Source organism: Pongo pygmaeus, chromosome 21 (genome assembly GCF_028885625.2).
Source record: "Pongo pygmaeus isolate AG05252 chromosome 21, NHGRI_mPonPyg2-v2.0_pri, whole genome shotgun sequence".
Classification (NCBI taxonomy): Eukaryota; Metazoa; Chordata; class Mammalia; order Primates; family Hominidae; genus Pongo; species Pongo pygmaeus.
The window spans coordinates 14,124,998-14,139,711 of NC_072394.2; the positions used below are offsets into that span (position 1 = coordinate 14,124,998).

Consider the following 14,714-nt stretch of genomic DNA (forward strand, 5'->3'; position numbering starts at 1 on the left):
ACATAATCTTTTTGATGTGTTGTTGAATTCAGCTTGACAGTATTTTATTGAGGATTTTTGCATCTATGTTCATCAGATATATTGGCCTGTAGTATTCTTTCTTGTGATGTCTTTGCCTTTGGAGGAATTTAAGGAGGATTGGTATTCATTCTTCTTTAAATGTTTGTTAAAGTTCACCCATGAAGCTACCTAGATCTGGGCTTTTCTTTATTGGGAATTTTTTGATTACTGATTCAATCTCCTTACTCGTTATTGGTCTGTTGAGATTTTCTATTTCTTCTTAATTTAGTGTTGTTAGATTGTATGTTTCTAGGAATTTATCCATTTATTCTAGGTTATCCAATTTGTTGTTATGTAATTGTTCACTGTAGTCTCTTATGATCCTTAGTATTTCTGTAGAATCTATTGTAATGTTTCCTCTTTTATTTATAATTTTGTTTATTTGAATCTTCTTTCTTTTTTCTTTAGTTATGATTTGTCAATTTTGTTTATCTTTTTGAAAAACCAGCTCTTAGTTTTACTTATCTTTTTATTGCTTTTTTCTCTATTTCATTTATTTCTGCTCTGATTTTACTTTTGCTTTCTTCTGCTGACTTTGGGCTTCATTCTTTTTTTCTAATTCCTTGGTGTGTAAAGTTAGTCTATTTGAGATCTTTCTTTCCGCTTATGTAGGCATTTATCACTAAAAACATCCCTCTTAAAACTGCTTTTACTGCATCACATAATTTTTGCTGTGTTGTGTTTCCATCTTCATTTGTCTCAAGATATTTTTTTATTTTCTTTTTCATTTCTTCTTTGACCAATTGGTTGTTCAGAAGTGTGCTGTTTAATTCCACATATTTGTGAAGTTTCCATTTTTTCCTGTTTTTGAATTTCTGGTTTCATACCATTGTGGTTGGAAAAGACACTTGATATGATTTCAGTCTTCTTGAATTTGTTAAGACTTGTTTTGTGGCCTAACATGATCTGTCCCAGGGAACATTTCTTGTGTGCTTGAAAAGAATGTGTATTCTGCTGCTGTTGGATGGAATGTTCTGTATATGTCTGGTAGGGCCATTTGGTTTATAGTATTATTCAAATCTGCTGTTTCGTTATTGATTTTCAGTCTGGATAATCTATCCTTTGTTGAAAGTAGAGTATTGAAGTCCTCTACTATTACTGTTTTTAATTTTTTTAGTTTTTAATTTTTGTGTGTTCATAGTGGTATATATATCTATGGGGTACAAGAGATGTTTTGATACAGGCATGCAATGCATAATAATCTCATCATGGAGAATGGGGTATCCATCCCCTCAAGCTTTTATCCTTTGTATTACTCTTAATCCAATTACGCTCTTAGTTATTTTAAAATGTACAATTAAGTTATTATTGACTGTAGTCACCCTGTTGTACTATAAAATAGTAGATCTTCTTTGTTTTATCTAACTATCCCTATTTTTGTATTGCTTTCTATTTCTCCGTTTACTTCTATTAATATTTGCTTCACATATTTAGGTGTTCTGGTGTTGGATGTAAATGTATTTAAAATTGCTGTATCTTCTTGGTGAATTTACCCCCTTTACCATTATATAATGACCTTTTTTGTCCTTGTGACAGTTTTTAACTTAAATTCTATTTTGTCTGATATAAGCATAGCTATCCTCGGCCGGGCGCGGTGGCTCATGCCTGTAATCCCAGCACTTTGGGAGGCCGAGGCAGGTGGATCACGAGGTCAGGAGATGAAGACCATCCTGGCTAACACGGTGAAACCCCGTCTCTACTAAAAATATAAAAAATTAGCCGGGTGTGTTGGCAGGCGCCTGTAGTCCCAGCTACTCGGGAGGCTGAGGGCAGGAGAATGGTGTGAACCCGGCAGATGGAGCTTGCAGTGAGCCGAGATTGGGCCACTGTAAATAAATATAGCTATCCTCTCTCGCTTGTTTTTAGTTCCTATTTGCATGGAATTTCTTTTTCCATCTTTTCACTTTCAGCCTATGAGTGTTCTTAAAACTAAAGTGAATCTTTTGTAGTTAGCATATGGTCAGCTCTTGTTTCTTTAATCCATTCAGTCTTTTAATTGGATAATTTCAGCCATTTATATCTAAAGTACTATCATTTTAAAATTGTTTTGTGACTCTTTTGCAGTTCCTTTCTTCAGTTCTTCCAATCTTGCTGTCTTCCTTTGTGATTTGATTATTTTTGTAGTGATATGCTTTGATTCTTTTCTCTTTATCTTTTATGATTTATCTTTATTGTTACCATGAAGCTTACATAAAACATCTTATAGTTATTACAGTATATTTTAATCTGATAACAGCTTACTATTCATTATATACAAAAACTCTACATTTTAACTTCTCTTCCCCCAAACATTGTGTTATTAATATCATAATTTATATCTTTTATATATCCTTATTAAATTATTGTATATACAGTTATTTTTAATACTTTTTTAACTGTTACACTGGAACTAAAAGTGATTTATACACCACTAGTATAGTATTAGAATACCCTCAATTTCACTATATTCTTACCTTTAAATTGAGTTTTATACTTTTACATGCTTTCATGTTAGTATTCTTTTGTTTCTACTTGAAGAACTCCCTTTGGCATTTCTTATAATGCAAATCTAGTGATGATTAACTCTCATACCTTTTGTCTGTCAGGGAAAGTCCTTATCTGTCCTTCATTTCTGAAGGACAGTCTTGCTGGGTATAATATTCTTGGTGAGCAGGGTTTTGTTTTTTTTTTTCTTCGATACTTTGAATATATCACTGCACTCTTTCCTGGCCTCCAATGTTTCTGGTGAGAAATCTTCTGATAGTCTAACAGACATTCCCTTGTAAGTGGCAATTTGCTTTTCTCTTACTGCTTTCAAAATTATTACTTTTTGTCTTTGACTTTTGAGAATTGTATTATAATTGTGTCTTGATGAAGATCTCTTTATCTTTAATATATTTGGGGCTCTTTGGAATGTATATATCTGAATATTAACTTCCCTTTCCAGATTTGGAAGATTTTCTGTCATTATTTGTTTAATATGCTTTTAGCCCCTTGCTCTCTCTGTGTTCCTTCCGGAACTTTCTTATTGGTATGCTTGATTGTGTTCCATATTTCCCATATCCTTTCTTCACTCTTTAAATTTTTGGTGTTGTTGTTGTTGTTCTGACTGGGTAATCTCAAATGACCTTTCTTTAAGCTCAATGATTCTTTCTTCTGTTTGATTGAGTTTGTTGTGAAAAAACTTTCAGTTCAGTCATTGTGTTCTTTAGCTCCAGAATTTTTGTTGTTTCCTTTTTATGGTTTCTAGCTCTTTGTTGAATTTACCATTTTGGTTTTTTGTTTCCTGATTTTTGTTTAGTTGTTTGCTATCTCTTGCAGCTCACTAAGTTTCTTTAAGATTATTATTTTGAATTCTTTGGCCAGGCAGTTTATAAATTTCTATATTTTGAGGTCAGCTAATGTTTTTCATTTCGTTTCTTTGTTGGTGTCATGTTTCCCTGATTATTTGTGATCCTTGTGGCCATGTGTTGGTATCTGCCCATTTGGAAAAGCCCTTCACCAGTCAGCTGATCCAGAGATGCTCAATGGACCATCTGGTGTGGTCCATGGGTGGGCTTGCCACTAAAGTCCTTGGTAGGCTTGCCTGGTGCCTCATTCATCAGTTCACCAGGCCTGGTGCCTGGGTCCACAGGGCCTGGCTTGGAGGCTAGGTCCATGTGTCTGGCCTGTATTATAGGACCATGAGGAATGGCCTGGCACTGGGGCAGGCCTGGAGGCTGGGTCCACAGAGGTCTACCCAGTGTGATGATCTACAGGGCAGAATTAAATGCTGAGTTTGCTGGACCATGGAGCTGTGGGGAATGACCTGTTGCTTAGAGTCACAGGGCCTGGCTGGACCTGGAGCCTACATTTGCTGAATTTCCTGTATCAGCTGTAATTGCTGAATTTCCAACATGGGAATTTCCAGCATAGGCCTGGCAGGGAGGCTGTATCTACAGGTATTGGCCTGGTGCCTCAGGCCAAAGGGACTGACATTGAGCCTGGGGAGGCCTGGAGACTGGGTCTGCAGGTGCAGATTTGTAGCTTGGGGCTGTAGAGGCCAGCCTTGCACTAGGTGGTCCTGAATTCTGAGGCTGCAGGGGCTTGCCTGGAAGTGTAGCAGGTCTGAGGGCTGAGTCTTTGGGAGCCAGACTGTAGCCTTGGGCTCTGGAGGCTGGCCTGGCACCAGTGTGGGCTTGAAGCCCAGGGTTGCAAAGCCACCCTGGTGCTAGGGCAGGTCTGAGATCAGGGGCTGTGGGACCATCCTGGAGCCAGAACATCTTGTCATCACTGCTTATGTGGTATTTAACCCAAGCTGTCTTGTTCTGGTGTTTAACAGATTCGAGGAAGCCTTTTTACCCCTAACCCCACTAACACCCTTGGCTCCTTAGGTTAGGCCTCAAGAGAATTCTCTTCTTTTTATATTTCCCAAGGCTACTAACCAAGCTCTGGGCCATAGTGAACCACCAGTAGTGTCTTGATGACTTCTTGATGACTGAGTAACTGTGGGTGAATGAATGTATCTCATAGTCCCTGGGTGTGAGTCTAGATGCGTGTTACTGAGGAATGTAGAGGAGTGTCTCGTCTGAGGGTAGGCTTTGCAGATCTCCAAGGTGAAGCATCCTGTAGCCCAGTTTTTCTTGAGGGCACAAATACAAAATCTAAACCAGTGGATCTCAGACTGGTGTCCCACATCCAGCAGGCCACATCACTTAGGAACTTGGGAATCCAAATTCTCAGGGCCCATCTAGACTTCCTGAATCAGAACCTCTGGGGTGGGGCCATGCAGTGTATGCTATAACTAGCCTTCAGGGAATTTGGAGGCACTCTCAAGTGCAAGAACCACTGGCCCAGAACACTGCATTTTTAGTTATGCTGCCAGAGGGAGCATAGTCTTTGGGAGTCTTCAGTCTTTGGGAGGGGCCTTGGCTGACCCCAAGAGAGTTTACACAGCCTCTATGTCTGGAAAAGTCTCACAGAAAAATGCAGAGGTTTTTCCTTAGCTAAGAAGACTCACTCCTCTGGCCTCTTGAGGCCTGTGTCTATAAAGAGACATTCTGGAGACTTGGCTTCTGTCCCTGCTACATTGACTTTTTGTCAGCAGGCAGGTAGCAAGCAGTGTCTCCAAATCATGTGCCTGGAGAAGGGAACAAATGTTCTGGGTACTGATGACCCTTCATTTATTGTCCATCTCCCTTTCAGAAATCTAACTTCATGAGACCAATGATAGAGTCCTGCTGTTTGCCTAGGTGTCAGGGGCACACAGTAGATACACAATTAATGTTTGTTGATTGAAAAAAAGAAACGTCCTTGGAGCATAGATGTTTAGAGGTCAGGTGAGGAATTAAGATTTGTATCTTAACAGTTTCTTGAGCCTGAGTTGTAATTCTAAGGGATAAACAAACAACAGTTACATCTGAAGGTCCCTTGTATTGGGCCCTCTGATCACCTGTGGGTACAGGTGTGCAAAAGGTGGTCACGGAGGGACAGAATTCATTCAAATGCCTTAGTCTGCCTCAAATGCCCCAAAGCACATGGATTCCAGCATGCTCTATTAGCGTTTCTTGAGAGTGGAGGATATAGGAACCTTCTCAGTGTTTAAAGTTTTAGAGAAGACTTATGGAGTGATGAGAAATGTTCCACCATAGCTCCCAGGGCTGGGCCTGGATACTTCCAGCTTGGCTGTGAGCTTTGCTGTGGCTTCGTCAGCTGTTTGTGGGAGGGTGCTGACCAAGCAAGATTTCTCTCAATAAGAACTAGAACCAAATGCAAAACTGAGGCTGTGCCCTGGCTCGCATGGTAATGACATTGTAAGATTATTTTATGTGCCATTGAGACTGATGATCTCCTGTTTGCCAGGCAATGGTCCTCCTGTTACCCTAGCTGGATGACATCATTAAGCCAGAGTGAAAGTGTATCAACCTTTGACCTATAACATACAGATCTGTCATGCATCTTCATTTCAAATGACAAATGTGAGTATGATATGTGGGTAAATCTTTACCAGAAAAAAGACCACCACAAAGGCAGGTGATCACATGTTTAGTTTGCTGACAGTAATTGAGTGGGCCTTTCCCTTCTTGCAAGGAAAGGAGAGCTTGCAGTCAAAAGGGGAAAGATCCTCTCTTATCTTGTCCATCTTTATGGCCAGAACAAAAACATACCTCACTTCCTGTCCATTTCTTATCTCTGATCACACCTAGTTATCCTCAAGCAGAGAGTACATTTTTCAGTGAAGTAGTTCAATCATGATCTGGCCAACAAATTATTGTTTGTTAAATAACTTTTAATCTGATTATTAAAAATATGCATAATCTCATACAGAAAACTTATGAAATATAGAAATATACACAGAAAACATAAAAATCACTGATACCCATAGCCTGACATCATTCTTTATGATGAAAAACTGAAAGCATTTTTCCTAAGATCAGGATGGCCATTCGGGGTACTCGAGGGTATGATAGAGACTGTGGAAGAAGCAAAGCACACTCACACCAACCCTTAGAAATGAGGCTGCTCGCTTTTGCTGGTTTGCTCAACATATCACTGGAAATCCTAACCAGAGCAATTAGGCAAGAAAAATAAATAAAAGGTATTGGAAAAGAAGTAGTAAAATTATCTCTATCATAGGCAACATGATCTTATATGTAGAAAACAAACTGTTGTTACTAATAAAGAAATTTAGCCCATTTGCTGCATATGGGATCAACATACAAAAATCAGTTACATTTCTATAAAATAATAATGAATAAGCTGAAAATGAAACTACGAAAACAATTTTATTTATAACATTATCAAAAAGAATAAAATACTTAGGAATAAACTTAACCAAGGAGGGAGGCAAAACATTTGTCCATTCAAAATTACAGAATGTTGATGAAAGAAATTGTTTAAAAATGTAAATAGATGAAAAGACATCCCATGTTTATGTAATTGGAATAGTTAATATTGTTAAGATGTCAAAATCACACAAAATGATCTACATATTTAATATAATACCCATCAAAATTGTAATAGTGTTTTTTGAAGAATTAGAAAAATCCACCCTAAAATTCATATAGAATCTTAAGGGACCCCAAATAGCCAAAACAATCTTGAAAAAGAGTGAAGTTGGAAGTCTCACACTTACTGATTTCAAAATATATTACAAAGCTACAGTGATCAAAACAGTGTAGTACTTGTGTAAAGACAGACATAGATCAATGGAATAGAATAAGTAGCCCATACATTAACCCTCACATATATGGTCAAATTATTTTCAACAAGAGTCCCAAGACTATTCAATGGGGAAAGGACAGTCTCTTCAACAAATGTGTTTGGGTAAACTTGATATCTACATGCAAAAGGATGAAGTTGAGCTCTTACCTTACACTATAGACAAAAATTAAGTCAAAATGGATCAAAGACCTAAAAATATAAAATTCTTAGAAGAAAACATAGGAGTAAAGCTTCCTGCTGTTGGATTTTGCAGGGATTTCTCAGATATGACACCAAAACCATAGGCAACAAAAGTAGAAATATCTGAATTGGACTGCATCCAAATGAAAAACTTTCACCAATTAAAAAACACTATCAACAGAGTGAAAAGGCAACCTACAGAATGGGAGAAAATACTTGCAAATTATATATCTGGTCATAAGTTAATATCCAGGATATATAAAGAAGTCCCACATCTAAAAGCAAACAAGAAAACCTAAATAACCCAAAAAAATCAATAAAGGACTTGAATAGACATTCCTTCAAAGAAGATGTACAAGTAGCAGACAAGTGTATGAAAAAATGCTCCATGTCACCAGTCACTAGGGAAATGCAGATCAAAGCTGCAATGAGATATCACCTCTTACCTAGTAGGATGGCTGTTATAAAAAACAAACAAAACAGGAAATAACAAGTGTTGATAAGTCTGTGGAGAAATTGGAGCCTTTGTGTACTCTTGGAGGGAATGTAAAATGGTGCAGCCACAGTGGAAAACAGTAAGGTAATTCCTCAAAAAATTAAAAGTAGAATTGCCATATGATCCAGAAATTCCACTTCTAGGTATATGCCTGAAGGACTGAAAGCAGACACTCAGATATCTGTACCCACATGTTCACAGCAGCATTATTTACAGCAGTCAAAATGTGGGAGCAACCCAAATGTCTAATGATTGATGAATGGATAAACAAAATGTGGCGTAAGCATACAACATTATTTAACCTTAAAAAGGAAGACAATTCTGACACAAGTTACAATATGGATGAAATAAATCAGTTATAAAAAGACAAATACTATATGGTGTCACTTATGTGTGGCATCAGGTACAGGCAGAATCACAGAAACAGGAAGTTGGATGGTGGTTGCCAGGTACTGGGGGGAGAAATAAGGGGAGCTATTGTGTAATGGTCATAGAGTTTCAGGTTTGCAAGATGAAAAAGTTCTGGGAACAGGTTGCACAAAAATGTGGGTATACTTAACACTACAGACTGTACACTTAGAAATGGTTAAAATGGTAAATTTTATGTCATATTCATTTTACCACAATTTTAAAAAGTCGCTTATGAGCCACATGATCTCAACATCAGAACTGACCCATGTTAACATTTTGGTGTATAACTCTATCTAGTTTGTAGATTTTTCTTTCCTAGGTGTATGTGTTTGCAAATGTGTGTGTGCATACACACATACCAACACAAAATTTGCTCTGTTGGTCTGACAGTTCTGTAGGCATGTAGAGAACTACAAATTAGACAAGATAGTTCCTGCTCACATGAGCAGAGAGATACTCAAATAATGACAATGAAATCTAGCTGTGCTCTAGTAACTAAATGCTGAAAATGTCAGAACACTGCAGGAGCCAGAGGGGGATGACCTACAAAGAAGGAGGCATCCAAGTTGGGTTTTAAAGTATGAGTAGGAATTTTGCAGGCAGAAAAAGGGGATCATAGCATTCCAGGAAGGAGAATAGCATGTGAAAAGGCATGGGGTTGTAAAAGGTTGTGTGTACTTGGAGAATAATGAAGAGTTCATACCTGTGTTTCGAGAATTGGAGTGGGGTAGGTAGTGGCAGGTCATGAGCCTAGAGGAGATGGTTTGGGGCTATTTGGGGCTTTGGTCTTCTAGCTCTGAGCCAACAGGACCCACACCCTCCAAACCCTGAGATGGTTGGTTTGATTGATTTTAATAACGAGAATGATATTTTGGCTGCAACATGACACAAAAATGATTACTAGGAATTACTTGTCATTGTAGAATTTGTATGATAACCCTTGAAAAGATGACCATTTATGGCTCTGCAAAAGGAAATTACCAATATCCTGGTTCCCAGATGTTTAAATTTCTAATGGGTATACGAGTTGGCTCGCAAAGGTTGATGTGCTCTTGCTTTTGCCTTTCAAATTGGTGCACTTTGAAATAGACCAAGCAATGAGTATACAAGGTTTATTAATCTTTACTGTTTACAATAACAATAAAGCAAGACATAATAAACTTTTAAATTTTCTAATAGCTAATTAAATAAAGTAAAAATGAACAGGTAAACTTGACTTGAATAATATATTTTATTTTGCCCATTTTAGTATTGAGACAATATCATCAACATGAAGTCAATATACAAATTATTAATGAGCTATTAAATTCTCTTTTTATAATAATTCTTCAAAATCTGATGTATATTTTACACTTATAGCACATATCAATTCAGACTATTCACATTTTGAATGCTCAATAGCCATGTTGTCAGTCGCTATCCTATTGAACACAGCAGGTCTAGAACATGCAGTGGTTTAAACCCAATAAATAATAGCCACGCATTGTTCACAGCCTTTGGTTGGAATGAAACATGATCAGTATCAGCACTGTTTTAAGACTTTGCTCATAGTGCAGATCAAATTACTTCTCTGGCATTTAGGAAGGTTTAAGCTGATGGAGTATAATTTTCACTGACACTTTCATTTGCCAGGATCATATAGTGTCTAAAAAATATGCAGTCATGTCAAATCACGGTAATTAGTGCCAGAAAAAAAAATGTGTCAAAGCATGCATGCAGACTCTAACATCTCCACTTGCCAACCTCGTGTGTGAATGTTCTTTTGCATTTTCATCTCAGTCAACAGAACTGAATTCTGCTTCAGGATATGTACACATGGCCTGTGTTAGTATAGGTGGGATTGAATTTAGAACAGAACTTGGCCTGAAGGGTAAATGAGAAAGTGATCTTTAACATTGCTAAATATTGGAGGTAGCAAACACATGAGCATACACTAGACACTTTGATAAATGTGTTTGTATATGCGTTTGCATTTCAACCCAACTCAATAGAATTCATTCTTTCGGTCTCAATGTAAACATATCATACCCACTTTTCAAATTTTCCCTCATTCCATGTCTTACATATTTTTAAGATACATATTTGAAACTCTTAAATCGTACATTATCTTTTTCTCATTAGCAAATTTTCTTCCACAATCCATATTTTTTCTCCTCTCAAGATACACGTAATTTGTTGTACATCATAACCAGTTAGGTTCTTGCCAAAGGTATGAAATAATTTTTTTGAGATGGCGTTATCTTGACGCCAAGCCCTCCAATCAAGATAAGAAACTAGTTGGAAACCACAACAGTTGGAAAGAAAACAAGACTTGAGCCCAGGAGTTGAGCAGTGTTTTCAAACTTCGAAGGAAAACAAAATCCTAAAAACAACTTCTTATGGATAACAGACATTTGTTGTCTTCAAAAGCAGAAATGGTGTTTCCATATTTCTTATTTCATTTTGCCTTAAAAATGTTAGCTTTTTTCAAAATGTGGTTATAAAGGAAAAGGTTGTGCTTTTTTTTTTCTTTCTTTTTTTTTTTTGAATGGTAATTAAACAGATAAAGAAAGCAAGGTAAAGATTCTAAAGTTTGAGGCTGTTAAAATAGCCAGAGTCTGCATCTATTAAATAAGTTGGAAGCTTCCAGGAAATAACATAATTTGGAACTATTGTTATGATGTTGAAAGGGCTGTTAGTTGTGTGAGAGTCTGAAGGAGGAGGAGGTCTAGGGCAACAGGAAATGAGATTCCAGTAGGAAGTGAGAGGCTCACAGAGAATGAGAAAGCTGGCTATTAATCTGCCACTTGAGCAAGGAAGAGGCCCTGTGGAGAAAACCAACACCATTTTCTTAAAACACTGCTCTAGAGGAATAATAACCTACCTTATTAGATTATGGATGTTTTCTACTTCTTTTTTCTATCTTGGCTTCTTTCTCTTAAATTATTACTTTTTACTTATCTCAGGAATTAGAGCCTTCTCTCTTCTATTGGTAATCATTTCCTTTTGACTTAGGATTTTACTTGTGTGACTAACCATTGATATACCTTTATTACTTAACTTAAAGGCTCTATAACTTTTTTCCTCTTCTTTAAAAAATACTGTTGAGATTTTGATTGGGATTGTGTTGAATCTACAGATCAAACTGGGGAGAATTGATATCTTAGTAATAATGAGTCTTCCAACACATGAATATGGTATATCGCTCCATTTACTTCAGTGTTCAATTTCTCTCAGCAATGTTTTGTAATTTTCATTGTACAGATCTTACACATCTTTTGTCAGATTTATCCCATTTTTGATGTTAAAAAGTGTGTGGCTTTTTAAATTTTTGATATTTTGTTTTCATTTCAACTTTTAATTGTTCATTCTTAGCATTTAAAAATATGATAGATTTTTGCATATTGATTTTGTATCTTGCAACCTTGTGAAACTCACATATTTGTTCTAATACCTTTTAGTCTACAACATTACATTTTCCACAGAGAGGTTTATAACATGTGCAAATGAAGACAGTTTTACTTTTGTCTTTCCAATGTGAAGAAAGACGTTTTATTTATTTTTCTTGTCTTATTGCACTGGCTAGAACTTCTGTAATTTTGAACAGAAGTGAGGAGAGTAGCTATCCTTGTTTTGCTCCATATCTGGGAAATGCATTTAATCTTTCACTATTAGATTAATTATTCTGTTTTAGTCTTCAGAATAATTCTGGCTTCATAAAATAAGTTACATGGGAGCTAGACAAGTTTTGTGTGTGATTGGTATTATTTATTTCTTAGTTGGTAGAACTTACCAGTGAAGCCTTCTGGGCCTAGAGTTGTAGTTTTATTTGCATTAACGTTTTTAGCTATAAATTCAATTTCTTTAGTAGATGAAAGCTATTCAAATTATCTGTTTCTTTGGTGATTTGTTCAGGAATGTGTTCATTTCATCCATGTTGTCAAATTTATTGACATAAGGTTGTTCAAATGTCTACTTAGTGTCCATTACATATATATAGAATCTGTGTTGATGTCACCTCCCTCATTCCTGATCTGTCTGAATAGTTATCATTTTTTTATGACCATCTCAAGAATCAGCTTTTGGTTTCATTGATTTTCTTTTATTATTATTATTATTATTATTATTATTATACTTTAAGTTTTAGGGTACATGTGCACAATGTGCAGATTAGTTACATATGTATATATGTGCCATGCTGGTGTGCTGCACCCATTAACTCGTCATTTAGCATTAGGTATATCTCCTAATGCTATCCCCATTGATTTTCTTAATTGTTGTTTTCTTCGTTTGTTTATTTTATATTTCGTTGATCCCACTCTGATCTTTATTATTTTCTATCTTCCACTTACTTTGAGTTTTATTTGTTTTATTTGCTCTTCTTTTCCTAGTTTCTTAGGGTGGAAGCTGAGATCACTGATTTGAAACCTTTCTTCTTTTTCAATATAGATAAGGTCTATATATTTCCCCTTACTTGATGACATCTGGCAATGTTTGATATGGTATGTTTTTATTTTCATTCATTTCAAAAATATTTCTAATTTCTCTTAGAATTCTTCTTTGACATATTGATTATTTAGAAATATATTATTTTGTTTCCAAATACTTTGGAGATTTTTCAGTTATCCCTTTGTGATTGATTTCTAGTATAATTCAACTATGGACAGGGAACAAACTTTGTATGACCTGAATCCTTTTAAGTTATTATAATCGAGGCTAATTTTATGGCCCAGAATATGGTTTGTTTTGACAACTGTTCTGTGTGCACCTGAAAAGAACATGCTTTCTGCTGTTGTTGGATGGAGTGTTTTATAACTGTCAATTTGGTCCAGTTGGTAGAGTTGTTTAAATCTACTATCTACTTACTGGCTTTCTGTCTACTTGTTATATTAGGGATTGAGAGGAAGTGTTGAAATATCCTTTTGTTCTCTTTTATTTTGGATAGTTTCTATTGGTATATCTTTGATGTCACTAATCTTTTATTAGATGAAACATCTACTCTGCTGTTAATCTTGTCCAGCATATTTTTCTCAGATAGTGTGGTTTTCACTTAGAGATGCTCAATTTAAATCTTTTTTATATCTTCCATGTCTCTACATAACTTTTGGAACATAGAACAGATAGTTATAACAACTTTTCTAACGTCTTTGCTCTAATTCTATCATCTGTGTCCGTTCTTGATTAGTTTTGATTGATTGATTTATCTCCTCATTATGGGTCCTGTTTTTGTACTCCTTTGTACAGTTGGTCATTTTTGACTGGATATACAGACATTGTGGATTTTACCTTATTAGGTGATAGATATGTTTGTATTCTTATAAATATTCTTGAGTTTTGTTCTGAGATTCAGTTAAGCTACTTGGACACAGTTTCGTTCTTTTGGATCTTACTTTTTTGACTTGTTGGGCAGGATCACAGCAATGCTCACTAGGGCTAATTATTACCCGCTTCTGAGGCAAGACCTTGCCATGTACTCTACCCACTGCCCCAGGAATCTTTCCATTTTCCAGTCTTGCTGTTGAGAACAGGCACTTTTCCTAGCCCTGTGTGAGTGTCGGACGCTGTGACCTCTAACCTCTTTGAGTGGTTCTTTCTCAGGTAGGCTCTTCATCTGTATGTGCTGATCAGTGCTCGGCTGAATGCTCCTGTGGGACCCTCTGCAACCCTCTAGAATTCTGTGCCTGATCAGCTGTCTTCTCCCTAGTGCCCTTCCCTGAGGACTGTAGCTGTCTTGGTCTCCTTAGACTCTCAACTCCATCTCCCCAGTTTAAGAATCCTGCCAGTCTGCTTCTGTGTTTCCCTCCCCATGCTGCAGCATCTTGGAATCTCTCTCAAGGCAGTAAGCAGAGGGGTTTCTAGGGCTCATGCCATTCATTTCTCATCTTTTGGGGATCACTGCCCTTTTATGCCTGATATCTATTTTCTTGAAAACTGTTTTATATATTTTGCTTATTTATTTATTTTTGGTTGTTTAATGTAGGAGGGTAAATCCATTCCATTACTCCATCTTGATCAGAAGCTTGATCTGGGGCAAATATTTAAATCCCAGTTCCTCGATTTTCTCAATTTTCACCCATGTTTCATAAGGCTGTCATCAAGTGTGTGAGCTGCTCAACGTAAAGTGCTTAGAGCATGCCTGGCATTTGGTAAGCTCCCCTCCATTTCAGGAGGGAAAATGACTGAGGTCCAAAAGAGACAATGGTCCCAATTGCTCTTCCTGAGATTGTCAAAAGAATCATGAGACGGCCGGGCGCAGTGGCTCACGCCTGTAATCCCAGCACTTTGGGAGGCCGAGGCAGGTGGATCATGAAGTCAGGAGTTCGAGACGAGCCTGGCCAAGTTGGTGAAACCCCATCTCTACTAAAAATACAAAAATTAGCCGGGTATGGTGGTGCACACCTGTAGT

General features: G+C 36.8%; 1 protein-coding gene across 1 annotated transcript in view; it reads left to right on the plus strand.

Annotated features, from left to right (window-relative positions):
* The window catches only part of SLC24A3 (solute carrier family 24 member 3), a 509,957-nt gene that overhangs the window by 171,806 nt on the left and 323,437 nt on the right, over window positions 1–14,714 (plus strand). The window lies entirely within an intron of this gene.